We start from the raw sequence: 16,177 nt of genomic DNA, 5'->3' as shown, positions 1-16,177 counted from the left end.
TTTCTTCCCTTTGGGGCCTCCATCCCCCAGAGCCCATCTCTTCGCCTCTTCTTTTCCTCCACCACGGCCAATCCTGCCCCTGAGAGTCCTCAGCCTGGAAGACTTCAGGGCCTGGCCGGCTGTTTAAAGCTCTGGAGCTGCCCTTATCTAGTTGTAGACTTGCAGTTCTCTGAAATCTTTGTCGGCCCCAACAGCTGGATTGCAATAAATAACATTTCAAGAGAACTGCTTGACAAATATCCAGTTCTTTCATGTCTCAAGATCAGTGATACTCAAATGGGAAAAGTAGACGGAATGCCTGATTTGTATAACCACATTTCATTTAATAATATACTTTTATATTTAGAAAATAATGTCTTTTAAATATCAATCCCTAAAATATTTAATTTATTGGACAATAATGTGTGTGCTTAAAATGTTGAGAAAGACTAAGTCTAAATGCTGTGCAATTTCTCTTTGGATTAAGTGAGATTAGAAAAGCAAACACCAGGCCGGGCATGGTGGCTCATGCCTGTAATCCCAGCACTTTGGGAGGCCGAGGTGGGATGATCACAGGTCAGGAGTTCGACACCAGCCTGGCTGATATGGTGAAACCCCATCTCTACTAAAAATACAAACAAATTAGCCAGGCATGGTGGCGCATTCCTATAATCCCAGCTACTCAGGAGGCTGAGGCAGGAGAATTGCTTGAACTCGGAAGGCGGAGGTTGCAGTGAGCTGTGATCATGCCACTGCACTCCAGCCTGGGAAACAGAGCATGACTCCGTCTCAAAAATACAATACAATACAATACAATACAATACAATACAATACAATACAGTACAGTACAGTACAGTACAGTACAATACAATACAATACATACACAGACCAGGCGTGGTGGCTCACAACCTCAACACTTTGAGAGGCTGAGGCGAGAGGATCACTTGAGCCTAGGAGTTCAAGATCAGCCTGGGTAACATAGAAACCTAGTCTATTAAAAAAAAAAAAATTAACCGGGCTTAGTGACATATGCCTGTAGTTCTGGCTATTCAGAAGGCTGAGGCAGTAAGATTACTTGAGCCCAGGAGGTTGAGACTACAGTGAACTGTGATTATGTCACTTCACTCCAGCTTGAGTGACAGAGCAAGATCCTCTCTCTCAAAAAAAAAAAAAAAAGCTAGGAAAAAACTTTCCCATAATGCTAATACATGTACATACTTAGTAGAATCACAATAGTATTTTAGTGTATTTTCCTAATTTTATAAGCATCCTTGATATGCTTTATTTGTTTTCAGTTAATTTTCCTGAGTCCTTTCTTTTTTTTTTTTTTTTTTTGAGACAGAATCTTGCTCTGTCGCCCACACTGGAGTGCAGTGGCGAGATCTGGGCTCACTGCAGCCTCCACCTCCCCAGTTTCATGCGCTTCTCCTGCCTCAGCCTTCCAAATAGCTGTGATTACAGGCATGTGCCACCACGCCCAGCTAATTTTCGTATTTTTAGTAGAGACAGGATTTCACCATGTTGGCCACAATGGCCTCAAATCTTGACTTCAAGTGATCCTCCCGCTTCGGCTTCTCAAAGTGCTGGGATTACCAGTGTGAGCCACTGTGTCCGGCCTGCCCTTCCTCCATCTTCAAAACCAGCAAGAGTAGTTTGAGTCCTTCCCACATTGCATCACTCTGACCTCCTCTTCTGTCTCAGTCTTCTACTTTTAAAGACACATGATTATGTTGGATCCAACTGGATGCTCTAGAATAACAACCTTATTTTAAGGCCAGTTGATTAACAGCCTTAATTCCATCTGCAACCTAAATTCTCCTTTTTTGGCATCCTCTTGATGTAAGAGAGAGACATTCTTTCAGGGGAAGTTTTAGGGTTCCATGACAAACAGAACAATGAAACAGTTGGTCAGAGCCCCAGTAGGAGATGATTCTAGAGACCATCCAAAAACAGACAAGTTGGGTGCAGTCCCACACACCTGTAATTCCAGCTACTCGTGAGGTTGAGGCTGGAGGATTGCCTGAGGCCAGGAGTTCAAGCCCCACCTGGGCAACATAGCAAGACCCTGTCTCTAAGAAAAAAAATAATACAACGGACAAGAATCTCTGGTGAAATCTCCTGGCTAGGCATGGTGGCTCAAGCAAGAGCTTTGGGTGGCCAAGGTAGGAAGATAACTTGAGGCCAGGAATTGTGACCGGCCTGGGCAACATAGTGAGAACCCCACATCTCTACAAAAATAAAAATATAATATAAGTTAGCTGGATGTGGTTTGTGGTACACACTTGTAGTTCTGGCTACTCAGAAGGCTGAAGTGGGAGAATTGCTTGAACTCAGGAGTTTGAGGTTGCAGTGAGCTATGATTGCACCACTGCACTCCAGCCTGGGCAACAGTGAGATCCCATCTGTAAATAAATAAGAATAAAAAAGAAATCTTCTTTCATCTCACAAATATTTACTTACCATCCACAGGCACTGTTCTGGGTTAAATCATGAATAAGGACAGGAGTCAATGGGATTGATTTTCTAGAAGAGACCACCAGTTCTTCACAGAAGGCAGTCTGATGATGAGAACTCTTGGCTCCCACAGTCACAGAAAGTTTTCCTTCTTGGCCCTAATTTTGAAGGCTTTGCATGCCTCGATGCCTTCTGCATCTAGAATCCAGCAACAAGGAGCATCTTTACCAGTAAAGGACGGAGTATCCAAGATCTGGCCTCCTGGCTGAAGATATAGAAAGCCTGCTTTTCAGCTACGAAGATGACAAAGGGGAGCAAAGTAGAATGAATTCCTTCTTTTCATTCCCTAAATTGCTTGGCAAGGCCCAGAAAGTGAAAAATAATGTATTAGAATTTTCTAGAGGGACAGAACTAATAGGATAGATGTATATATGAAAGGGAGTTTATTATGGAGTATTGACTCACATGATTGCAACATGAAGTCCCATCTGCAAGATGAGAAGCAAGGAAGCCAGTCCGAGTCCCAAAAGCCTCAAAAGTAGGGAAGGCGACAGTGCAGCCTTCAGTCCGTGGCCAAAGGTCCAAGAGCCCCCAGCAAATCACTGGTGTAAGTCCAAGAGTCCAAAAGCTGAAGAACTTGGAATCTGATGTTTGAGGGCAGGAAGCATCCAGCACGGGAGAAAGATGAAGACCAGAAGACTCAGCAAGTCTAGTCCTTCCATCTTCTCCTGCCTGCCTTATTCTAGCTGTGCTGGCAGCTGATTAGATGGTACCTACCCACATTGAGGGTGGGTCTGCCTCTCCCAGCCCACTGACTCAAATGTTAATCTCCTTTGACAACACCCTCCCAGACACACCCAGGAACAGTACTCTGCATCCTTCAGTTCAATCAAGTTGACAATATTAATCATCACAAGTTCACCCCTTGTCAACCTTGAACCCATACACATCTCCTGAAATCATACATAATCTTCAAATAAAGATAATAATAAGGTCATAATTATGCCTAACAAAAACAGTTATCCTTCATACAACTGGAAGTGTACTAATCCTTAACCTTAAGTCTATCTCATAAAGTTAACAACACTTAAATGCTGACATGAAGTCAATAAATCTTATGTCACATGACAAAGGAAAAAGGAGATAAAATGAATATATTTTCTTAGCACAAGTGTACACATGCACAAACATGTTCTTAACAAAAGGAGGAGGAAATACTAATGACAATTACAGTCCCTGTTGCTGCAACTGGTCATGTGGTCGTAGCTGGTCTTGACGACTACCTTCTTCTACTATTCATTCTGTATTCCCCTTGCCCTCAGAAAGCACCTCAAAAAGGCATGGTTTTTTACCTGGCAGAGTGACCCAAACCTTCATTCCTGAAGGGACTGGGCCATTTGTAGTCCTGCCTGAATTGGGTTGTTGTAGTTTCCCATTGACCTTAATCATAGGGCACGGTAATACTAAGAGACGCCCTAATGGATCTCCTGTATTCCATTCATACTCTTCCTTACCTCCATTGTGGAGTAGTAGACTGACGTCATCTTGATAGTATGGCTCAATCACCCCAACCAACACTGTAACTCCCTCTTAACCTGTTGACTTAGAGGTAGGAGGAGCCCAAAGTGGCCAGGTGGTAATCTTAACTTCCAGCTCTATGGAATCGTTGTGTCTTCTGGTGGCAGCATTCCTCCCTCTGGAACTAATACCTGCAGGTCAGTAGGACATAATGCCACAGGAACAGGAAGCATAAATTTTGCTAGTAGGTCACTAGGGGTGATGATGGGTGGAGGTGATGTTGAGTGGTGCCACTTCCATTTCCACTCCTTGATTCCTGGATCCATGAATCCTCAAGGAGAGATCCACAGGAGAAATAGTGTCATACATTGGACGCAGATTCAAGGTATACACAGTCTGCTGGAGAATTTTTTTGCCAGCCCTTCAAAGTATTGTCACCTAGTTGGCATTGTAATTGTGACTTTAAAAGGCCATTCCACCGTTTTATTAATTCAGCTGCTTCAGGATGATGGGGAACATGGTAAGGCCAGTGAATTCCATGAGCATGAGCCCACTGCTGCACTTCTTTAGCTGTAAAGTGAGTGCCTTTGTCAGAGGCAATGCTGTGTGGTGCTGGATAAGGCATTCCGTGAGTCCCATGGATGGTAGTCTTGGCAAAAGCATTGTGTGCAGGATAGGCAAATCCATATCTGGAGCAAGTGTCTATTCCGGTGAAGACAAACTGCTGTCCTTTCCATGATGGAAGAGGTCCAATATAATCAACCTGCCAACAAGTAGCTGGCTGATCACCCCAAGGAATGGTGCTACATCAAAGGCTCAGTGTTGGTCTCTGCTGCTGGGAAATTGTGTGCTTAATGGTAGCCGTAGCCAGGTCAGCCTTGGTGAGTGGAAGTCCATGTTGCTGAGCCCATTCATAACCTCCATCCGAATCACCATAGCCTCTTTGCCTGGCCACAGCAGGCACGATGCCTGTACATTGGCATCCTTCCCTTCATATCTTGTACAGAGTGTACAAAATAACAGCTTTAGATAAAATTCAGCCAACAGGTACATTTTGTTTGGCCATCCATGATTTTTAAAAATTGAATTCATTACCAAAAATTTGAAAGTTGATGACTTTCACACATTTAAAAAATCCACATTTTCAGTTCTCTCCAGTTGGCCAGAGTCATTCAAGACCCTTTTGTCTATACCAACTCCATCCACTCATTTGCTTGCCTGGTTCCTGTAAGTATTGCAGTTTGCCATCCTGCTATAAGAGGTTCCAGAGAGAGTATGGATTCTATGTGATTTAGTTTACAAATGTATAGAGCGTTCACATTGCTTCTATGTTTTCCTCTCCTGTAAAGGAAAAATTAAACTAACATGATTGTGAACCTGATATGCAGTAGATTTTTTTTTGTTAATTGTTGTGGTAAAATACACATGAAGTTTACCCTCTTAACCAGTTTTAATTGTATAGCTCAGTAGTATTAAGTACACTCATGTTGCTGTGCAACCATCACTATCATCCATCTCCAGAACTGTTCTCATCATGCAAAACTGAAACTCTATACCCATGAAACAACAATTCCCCATTCCCCTCTCCCCCATTCCCTGGGAACCACTGTTCTACTCTCTGTCTCTATGAATTTCATTACTCTGTGTGCCTCATATATGTGGAATCATACAGTGTTTGTCTTTTCATGTCTGGCTTATTTCACTTAGCATAATGTCTTCAAGGTTCATTCATGTTGTAGGATGTGTCAGTATTTTTATTTTTAAGGCTGAATAACATTCCATTGGATGCATAAACTACATTTTGCTTATCTGTGCATCTGTTGGCGGACACTTAGGTACCTTCCTTCTTTCAGCTATCATGAATAATGCTACTATGAACGTGAGTGTGCAGATATCTCTTCAAGACTGTTCTTTCTATTCTTTTGGTTATTTACTCAGAGGTGAAATTGCCAGATCATATGGTAATTCTTTTTTAAATTTTTGAGGAAATGTCATACTGATTTCTACAGCAGTGTGTGAATCCATTCTTACATTGCTACAAAGAAATACCTGAGGCCAGGTGCAGTGGCTCCCGCCAGTAATCCTAACACTTTGGGAGGCTAAGGTAGGTGGATCACCTGAAGTCAGGATTTCAAGACCAGCCTGGCCAACATGGTGAAACCCTGTCTCTATTAAAAATACAAGAAATGAGCTGGGCGTGGTGGCGGGTGCCTGTAATCCCAGCTACTCAGGAGGCTGAAGCATGAGAACCGCTTGAACCCAGGAGGCGAAGGTTGCAGTGAGCCGAGATTGTGCCACTGCACTCCGGCCTGGGCGACAGAGTGAGACTCCATATCAAAAAAAAAAAAGAAAAAGAAATAAATACATGAGACTGGGTAATTTACAAAGTGGTTTAAGTGGCTCACAGTTCTGCAGGCTTTATAGGAAGCATGACACTGGCATCAGTTTGCCTTCTAAGGAGGCCTCAGGAGGCTTACAATCATGACAGAAGATGAAGGAGAAGCAGGTACATCACATGGCAAAAGCAGGAGTGAGAGGGGAGGGATGCCACACACTTTTAAATGAGCAGATATCTTATGAACTCAGAGGAAGAGCTCATTTATCACCAGGGGGATGGCCAAACCCCATGATCCAAACACCTCCCACCAGGCCCCACCTCCAGCATTGGGGATTAGAGTTCAACGTGAGATTTGGCAGGGACATATATCAAACTATGTCAGTGACATAGGCAGACCTGCAAAAGCTAAGAAATATATTTTTCTTATGAGAATTAAATGAATTAAATATCATATAAGAAGAAGCAACTGAAGTTAATCATGAATATTAACATGTAGGCTAATAATAGACCCTTAAAAGACCTAATTTTAAAAAAATTCTGAGTATGACTGGTTTTATAGTTATAAATTTGATAATCTCAATGAAAGAAAAATTTCCCCTCAAAATTATCAAATTTAATTCAAGGTGGAAGAGATCTGGAATGCTTTTTTAAACTCGAAAAGAAACTATTGCCCAGGTGTGGTGGCTCACGCCTGTAATCGCAGCACTTTGAGAGGCCAGGGCGGGTGGATCACCTGAGGTCAGGAGTTCAAGACCAGCCTGGCCAATGTGGTGAAACTCCATCTCTACTAAAAATACAAATTGAATATTTCAAAGAAAAACTAATTACCACAAGAAAACTGTGAATCTGAAAAATAACTTGTACTAAGAATACTTAAAGAACTCACCGAATTAATAATGAAAAGACAAACCAAATTTTGAAATGGGCAACAGTACTAAATATACACTTCACAAAAGAAGACACATAAATGACCATATGAAAAGGTGTTTAACATCATTAGTCACCAAGGAAATGCACGTTAAAGTCCAATGACATCTCACTTCACATTAACGTATAATTTGGCTAAGAATTTCAAAGGACTGACAACACCAAATACTAGGAAGAATATGAAGCCCCTGGAACTCTCTCATATACTGCTGGTGAGAATTTAAAATGATAAAACTATTTTGAAGCTCACTCTGTTAGTTTTTCATAAAGTTAAACATGTCCTTGCTATGTGATCCAGCAACTTCAGTTTTAGGTATTTACTCAAGAGAAATAAAAACTTATGTCCACAAAATGACTTAAGTGAGTATGTTCATAAAGGCCCAAACTGGAAATAATTACTTGTTTATGAACAGGTAAATGGATAAACAAATTGTGGTATACTCATACAAGAGAATAGTAGGTCAGCATTTAAAAGGAATGAACCACTGATATATGCAACAGAAGCCAGACACTAAACAGTGCATACTATTATTTCATTTATATAAAATTCTACCACAGAAAAAAATTAGCCTATGATGATAGAAATCAAAATGGTGGTTGCCTTGGGGGCAAATGGGAAGATGGTGAAGGAAAAGTTGCATGATAATATTTTCTGGTGTCCTGGAAATGCTCTATGTTTTGATCGTCATGGTGGTTTCATTGGTATATAAATTTGTCAAAATTCATTGAACTATTCAAATAAAAGCTGTGCATTTTAATATAATAACCTCAATTAAAGAATATTGTTTTGGCTGAGCATGGTGGCTCATGCTGGTAATACCAGCCCTTTAGGAGGCCTAGGTGGGTGGATCGCTTGAGCCCAGGAGTTGGAGACAAGACTGGGCAACGTGGTGAAATCTTATCTCTACAGAAATTAGCCAGGTGTGGTGGCATGCACCTGTAGTCCCAGCTACTGGAGAGGTTGAGGTGGGAGGATTACTTGAGCCTGGGAGGTTGAGGCTGCAGTGAGCCATGATTGCGCCACGGCACTCCAGCCTGGGCGACAGAGCAAGACCTGTCTCAAAAAAAAAAAAAAAAGAGTATTTTTAAAAGTCTATTATTTCCTCACTGGTTTAAGATGCTGCTTTGTCATGTATCACCTTTTCAAATTCAATTTAGTCTATTTTTGGATTTTAAATGTTCTCTCTACTGAGCCATTATCAAATTTTTTTTTTTTTTTGAGATGGAGTCTCGCTCTCTCACCCATGCTGGAGTGCAATGGCATGATCTCAACTCACTGCAACCTCTGCCTTCCTAGGTTCAAGCGATTCTCCTACCTCAGCCTCCTGAGTAGCTGGGATTACAGGTGCATGCCACCACGCCCGGTTAGGTTTTGTATTTTTAGTAGAGACGGGGTTTCACCATGTTGGTCAGGCTGGTCTCGAACTCCTGACCTCATGATTCACCCACCTGGGCCTCCCAAAGTGCTAGGATTACAGGCGTGAGCCAACTCGCCCAGCCTCAAAATGTTTTAAATATAGAAACTGAATAATATATTTTAATACCTGGTAAAACTAGCCCCCCATCTCACCCTTTTAAAATTTTTTCCCACGGGTTTTCTGGTTATTTTTGTTTCTCTGTTCTTCCAAATAAATTTTATAATCAACTTATCTAGTTCCAGGTGAAAAGGTAGATGACATTTTTATTGGAATTGCTTTATATTTATTTATTTATTATATTTTTTGTAGAGACAATAGTCTCACTATGTTAATCAGGCTGGTCTTGAACTGTCCTCAAGCAATCCTCCTGCCTCAGCCTCCCAAAGGACTAGGATTACAGGCATGAGCACTACCAAGCCTGCTGCATTTATAAATTAGTTTTATAATACCTTATATAAAACCTCATCTTTATAAGATTGAATATTCTTATCCAGCAACTTGGCGTGTCTTTCTATTTTTTCAAATTCATTTTTGTGATTTCAGAATTATTTTGTAGTTTTCATCTTTTGGACATTATCTCTTATTTTTATGCCTGGTATTTTGTGTGCTGTAATAAATAGGGTCTTGTTTTCCATTATGTCTTCTGTTTCTAGTTTGTATGTATGCATGTCTTTGGTATTTATATGTTAATTTGATTGTAAACATTTGGTACTTTACTACATTATCTTGTTTGTATGAGTTTTCTCACCAATTCTTCAAGGTTTTCCAGACAGAATCATGACCTCTGTAAATAGCATTTATTGGCTAATGCTGTCAACATTATGTTTTATGGCAGAGGACATGGTGAAATCTTTGTTTTGTTCATTGCTTTAGCAGAAAAGCTACTAAGATGCTGACTTTTAGGCTATGATATATTTTTTATCATGTTAAGGATATATCTATCAATTCCTAGTTTACTGAATGTTTTGTCTTAAAAAAGTACACAGGTATTGAATTTGCTAAATGCCTTTTCTACATCTGTAGAGATGATCATATATTAATGAAACACTTTGCATTCTCAAATTTCAATTTGACATTGAAACACTGCATTCTTAAAATCAACCCCACTTGATCACAATGCATCATTTAATCTGCTGTTAGGGTCTATTTTAAGTTTGCTGAATTGAAATTCTTAAGGGAGAACTGTCTGTGGTTTTCTTTTATTGGAATAAAAGTCTTTGAAATTTATTCCAAACAAATCTGAAATGTATTGGAATAAAAACAATGCAACCTTTGTCAGGTTGGGGGATTAATAGTATAAGTGCTTCCTAAAATGAAATATCCTGATATAGTTTAAGTAACAATGGAATTAGCAGATCCTTAAAGATTATGTAGTTCTTTGTCATACCATTTGGCTTAGTGTTTCTTTGTTTTTGTGAAAGAACTATTCAGGCTTTTCATTTCCTCCTCAGAAAGTAGTTTGTTTAGACTCTCTGTTTCTACTGGTTTCAATTTTAGTAAGTTGTATTTGTCTAAAAAATACCCATTTCTTCGAGATTTTCATACTTATTTGCACAAAGTTGAACAAAGTACTTTCTTCTTAAATTGCTGTTTTTTATGCTATTATTTCTATATTTATGTATTTGTATTTTCTTTATCTTTAAAGAAAATTATCTTTTAAGCTTAAATTAGAGTTTTTGTATTTTTTGTATTTTTCAAATACCTAGCTTTTAAATTTATTATCTTTACTCTTCCGTTTTCCAAATCATTATTTATAATTTTATCTTTATTAATTCCTTTTTTGCTTCTCTTGGTTTACTTTGCCATTTTGTTTTCTATTTTGGAGATTAAATTTATTTATATTTATGCTTTCATTTTTGTTGCACCAGATACTTAAAGATCTAAATTTTCCTGTAATAACTGCTCTTTGGGAAAAATTCTCAAACCGTGTTTTTCCTCTGCTTTTACACCACCACAGCAATCGACAAATGTGTGAATTTTTTTCCCCACCAACAAGCAGTGGACACCAGTTGCATATCCTCCAATTCCATTCTGATACTATCTACTTGGAGATGGCATCGAATCCCACAGGTTGAGGGCTCTCAGTCCTTAGACTACTCTCCCTCCCTTTAAACACCCAGTGGCAAGTCCGAGGCTCTGGAACTTCTGACTGATCGGCTTCAAGTTGGGGTTTCCAGCTGGGCATAGTGGCTCATGCCTATAATCCCAACACTTTGGGAGCAGTAGGATCACTTGATGACAGGAGTTTGCCACCAGCCTGGGCAACATATTGAGATCCCATCTCTATTAAATAAAAAAGTTGGGATTATCATGACCTCTTTGGGTTTGATTAATTTGCTGGAGTGGCTCTTAGAACTCAAGGAAACACTTATATTTAGTGATTTATTTTATTTTATTTATTTTTTTCAGAGATGGAGTTTTGCTCTGTCGCCCAGACTAGAGTGCAGTGGCGCAATCTCAACTCACTGCAACCTCCACCTCCCAGGTTTAAGCAATTCTCCTGCCTCAGCCTCTAGAGTAGCTGGGATTACAGGCCAGACACCATGCCCAGCTAATTTTTGTATTTTTAGTAGAGACAGGGTTTCACCATGTTGGCCAGGCTGGTCTCGAACTCCTGACCTCATGATCCACCCGCCTCGGCCTCCCAAAGTGCTGGCATTACAGGTGTGAGCCACCACGCCCGGCCTAATGGTTTATTTGAAAGGATCTAACAAAGGATACAGATGAAAAGATGCATAGGCAGAGATAGGGGAGAAGGGGTGGGCCACTCCCAGAAACTTCTAGGTATTCAGCTACCTGGAACCTCTCTGAACTCAGGGCTCTTGGGTTTTCATGGAAGCTTCAGGACCTCAGCATTCTTCCCACAGGGAATGGAGTGGAACCCTCTTTGGAATAAGGGTCTTAGGACCCACAGTCAGAAATGAGGAAAGATTAGAGTCCTGCCTTGGGGCAGGTGAAAGAAGGGCAGGAGAAGGTCAGAGAGATTCTCTTTCCTGAGACCCAACACACCCAACATTGTAACAGAAGACTAACAAAGGTTATGGGGGTTATGAGCCAGGAACTGTGGACAAAGAACAATATACATATCATAACAACAAACACAGTTACTTTAGCATTATCACAGAGATTCTATGTCTTGTTTTTATTATTATTTTCAAGAAATTCAATAATTTTTTTTTTTTATTTTCCAAGGAGCTCCTTAAAAGAGTATTTTTAATTACCAGGAAAAAAGAATTTTCAGATTAAAAAAAACTGTCATTAATTTCTAGTTTTATTGCTTTGTGATCAGAGAATGCAATTTTTAATTTTTTTTTTTTTTTTTTTGAGACAGAGTCTCACTGTGTTGCCCAGGCTGGAGTGCAGTGGTGTAATCTCAGCTCACTGCAAGCTCTGCCTCCCAGGTTCACGCTATTCTCCTGCCTCAGCCTCTTGAGTAGCCAGGACTACAGGCTCCCGCCACCACGCCAGGCTAAGTTTTTTGTATTTTTAGTAGAGACGGGGTTTCACCGTGTTAGCCAGGATGGTCTCGATCTCCTGACCTTGTGATCCGCCCACCTCGGCCTCCCAAAGTTCTGGGATTACAGGCATGAGCCACCAACCTCGGCTGCAATTTTTAATTTCTATTGTACGGAATTTCTTGAGATTTTCTTGGTGGCCTAATATGTGGTCAAATTTCATGAATGTTTTATGTTCATTTGAAAAAGAAGGTAATTTATCTTTTATATATATAGAATTCAATATTGTTTGGTAGGATCTGTTATTTTGCTCTCCCCATTTAACAACAAATAAGAAACCAAAATTGCAAGACACTGGAGGACAACCTCTAACATAGAAGATAGAGACCCAGGCAAACAAACTGAAAGCACCTGGAAACTGCAAGAGGAAGAAAACTACCCTCCTTATGCTTCCTTCCTAAAAACTATAAATGATAAGTCCAGAGAACATAAGAAAAAATATTGCATCCATGAAACAAGAATAAATGTTATAAAAAACACAAGAGACCTTTGAAATGAAAAAGATATAGCAGTGATGAAAACTCAATAGAAGGACTAGAAAATAAAGTTGAGGATATCTGCAAATGGGAGCAAACAGAAAAAGAGATTGAGAATAGGAGAAAAAGATGATCTTGAAAGCTTGCCAAATTCCTGGGGCACTAAGGGGAAGACCTTCACTGGCAGCTGAGCTGTGAGGAGGATTCGTGGTGGGACACGGACTTAAGGGGCTCCCCACACTGGGCGGGGCAGGCAGGAGACATGACCACCGCTGCAGACTCCTTTCCCACCACTGGGCCTGCCCTGCTGAGTTGGCTCTGGGTGCAGGACGCCCCCCTTCTCTGGTCTGATATCCCTCTTGGGCACTTGTCCAGAACCCCCTAAAGCCCCTTCCTCCATTCAGATCTATTCCAGGCCACACAGCACAGATGGGACCATTCACCAATGGCCAGGTTCCCAGCCTCAGGACCCAGAGACCTCGGCCCTGTTCCCTACTCCCAGTCATGTCTTAGGGTGCCAGCTCCAAATCTCTCTAGTACCACTCCTGCAAAGACTCATTTTGCCTCCTTTCTCTCATAATAAGGCATTTAATGTCCTCTCAGGTAAAGCTTCTCAAAAAGAAGCTCTAAGTGTTAACAAAGAAAAAAGTGTCTTCCCTCTAAGTTAAGGAGCACACACCAGTCTTTACAAACACAATGACCAATCTCTACTTCTATTGAAGAGAGAAATGGCTTCATTCTTTCCAGATGAGTCACTATTCTTGAAGGTGGACAGAAGGCTACTTGATAAAGCAGCAATGTGCGGGCTTCAGTTTTATACCCTTGAATAAGATGTGGAATTCCATGTGGCTCTTAAAACAAATGCAGTAAGTATATGTTCAGTGAGGTGGGAAACTACCAGGAAGTATCTTTTTTTTTTTGAGACAGAGAGTCATTCTGTCGCCCAGGCTGGAGTGCAGTTGCGCCATGTCAGCTAGCTGCAACCTCCGCCTCCCAGGTTCAAGTGATTCTCCTTCCTCAGTCTCCCAAGTAGCTGGGATTACAGATGCCCGCCACCACGCCTGGCTGATTTTTGTATTTTTAGTGGAATCGGAGTTTCACCATGTTGGCCAGGCTGATCTTGAACTCCTGACCTCAAGTGATCCACCCATCTTGGCCTCCCAAAGTGCTATGATTACAGGCATGAGCCACTGCCCCTGGAAACTACCAGAAAGTATCTTTAAGTGAAAAAACAAGTTTCTCTGTGCCTGGGAAGAAACTTCCCAGGTGGTGGCACAGCCTTACCACCTTGCTGTAAATCCTGGCTCTGCCACTTGTCACTTCCATGTTGTGAGGTTTTGGGCAAGCTAGTTTATTTTTCTGTCCCCCAGTTTTCATGTTTGTAAATGGGGAATAAATTAGGTTGCTAAGAGAATTAAGTGAGTTTACATATGTAAGCATGGCACATAGGAAGTGCTAAATAACTAGATATTACAACATGCTCCCATTTATGTGAAAAATTTAAGGTGTTTCCAAGAAAAAGGCTCACTGTCTGATGCACATAGAAGACAATACTAGGGCACCAGCTTTTGAAAACACAAAACGCTTTATTGCAAGGTCAACCAGCAAGGAGCTGGAAGGCTGGACTCAGATCTGTTCCTCCCATCTGGGGTTTAGGTCAAACTACTTTTTTGTTGTTGTTGAGACAGGGTCTCACTAGGTTGCCCTGGCTGGAGTACAGTGGTGCAATCACAGCTCACTGCAGCCTTCACCTCCCAGGCTTGAGCCATCCTCCCACCCCTACCTCCCTAGTAGCTGGGACTACAGGCACACGCCACAACACCTGGCTAATTTTTAAATTTTTCATAGAGACAAGATCTCACTATGTTGCTCAGACTGCTCTTGAACTCTGGGCCTCAAGTGATCCTCCTGTTTCGGCCTCCCAAAGTGCTGGGATTACAGGTGTGAACCACTGTGACCGGTCTAATATATATTTTTTTAATTTTTTTTTTTTTTGAGACAGAGTTTTGCTCTTGTTGCCCAGGCTGGAGTGCAATGGTGTGATCTTGGCTCACCGAAACATCTGCCTCCCAGGTTCACATGATTCTTCTGCCTCAGCCTTCCGAGTAGCTGGGATTACAGGCATGTGCCATCACGCCCAGCTAATTTTGTATTTTTAGTAGAGATGGGGTTTCTCCGTGTGGGCTATGCTGGTCTCGAACTCCCGACCTCAGGTGATCTGCCCGCCTTGGCCTCCCAAAGTGCTGGGATTAGAGGTGTGAGCCATCGTGCCCGGTGAGTAACTTTTTTTATACTAATAACAACATATTTTCATTTTATTATTATTTTTTCTTTTCTTTTCTTTTTTTTTTTAAAGAAATTCAGTCTATCAACATGAATTTTAAGAGGACACAATTCAGCCCATAATGGCAGGAAAAGAGAAATTCCTTTATTTGACTATAACTAATCTGGATTTTTTCCTGAGTCTCTATCTGCTGTTTTTGGAGAAAAAATAATTACAAAATATTAATCTATTTAAAACTTGGATATAGGTGATCTTTCAAACAATACCTTTTAAGAAGTCTTCAATCAGTGTTGGATAAAGAGGCCCAAGATCTCAGTGGCTACCTCCAGTTTTGCTTTTCTTTCTAAGATGTTGTCTAAATATATGGAGAGAGGTTGTAGCTTTCAATACCTTATGGCAGCATTTGGGAGTAGTTGTGCTCCTGCACTAGGAAAAAGTAGAGAGTTGACCCACTGTTTTGGGGCAAATGGGTGTACCAAAAGCCCATGGTAAGAAGTGAAGCCAGCTGGACTTCCTGGGTCCAGTGGGGACTGGGAGAACTTTTCTGTCTTACAAGAGGATTGTAAAACACACCAATCAGCACTCTATGGCTAGGTAGAGGTTTGTAAAATGTGTCTATCAGTGCTCTGTAAAAACACACCAATCAGCGCTCTGTGGCTAGCTAGAGGTTTGTAAAATGGACCAATCAGCACTCCGTAAAATGGACCAATCAGTGCTCTGTAAAATGGACCAATCAGCACTTTGTAAAATAGACCAATCAGCAGAATGTGAGCAGGGACAAATAAGGGAATAAAAGCTGGTCACCCCCAGCTAGCAGAGCAACGTGGTGGGGTCCACTTCTTTGCTGTGGAAGCTTTGTTCCTTTGCTCTTCACAATAAATAAATCTTGCTGCTGCTGACTCTTTGGGTCCGTGCCATGTTTTTGTTTGTTTGTTTGTTTGTTTCAGACAGATTCATCCTCTGTAGCCCAGGCTGGAGTGCAGTGGCATGATCTTGGTCACTGCTACCTCCGCCTCCCAGGTCCCAGTTCAAGCAATTCTCCTGCCTTAGCCTCCAGAGTAGCTGGGATTACAGGCACACACCACCATGCCCAGCTAATTTTTGTATTTTTTTTTTTTTAGTAGAGATGGGGTTTCACCCTGTTGCCAGGCTGACCTCGTGATCCACACGCCTCGGCCTCCCAAAGTGCTGGAGAAACCCCATCCATGCCATCTTTTAGAGCTGTAACACTCACCGGGAAGGTCCACGGCTCCATTCTTGAAGTCAGT

Source organism: Trachypithecus francoisi, unplaced genomic scaffold, assembly GCF_009764315.1.
Source record: "Trachypithecus francoisi isolate TF-2019V2 unplaced genomic scaffold, Tfra_2.0 Lachesis_group9, whole genome shotgun sequence".
Taxonomy (NCBI): domain Eukaryota; kingdom Metazoa; phylum Chordata; class Mammalia; order Primates; family Cercopithecidae; genus Trachypithecus; species Trachypithecus francoisi.
The sequence above is the reverse complement of the archived record's forward strand: the minus strand, read 5'-3'. Positions refer to the sequence as shown.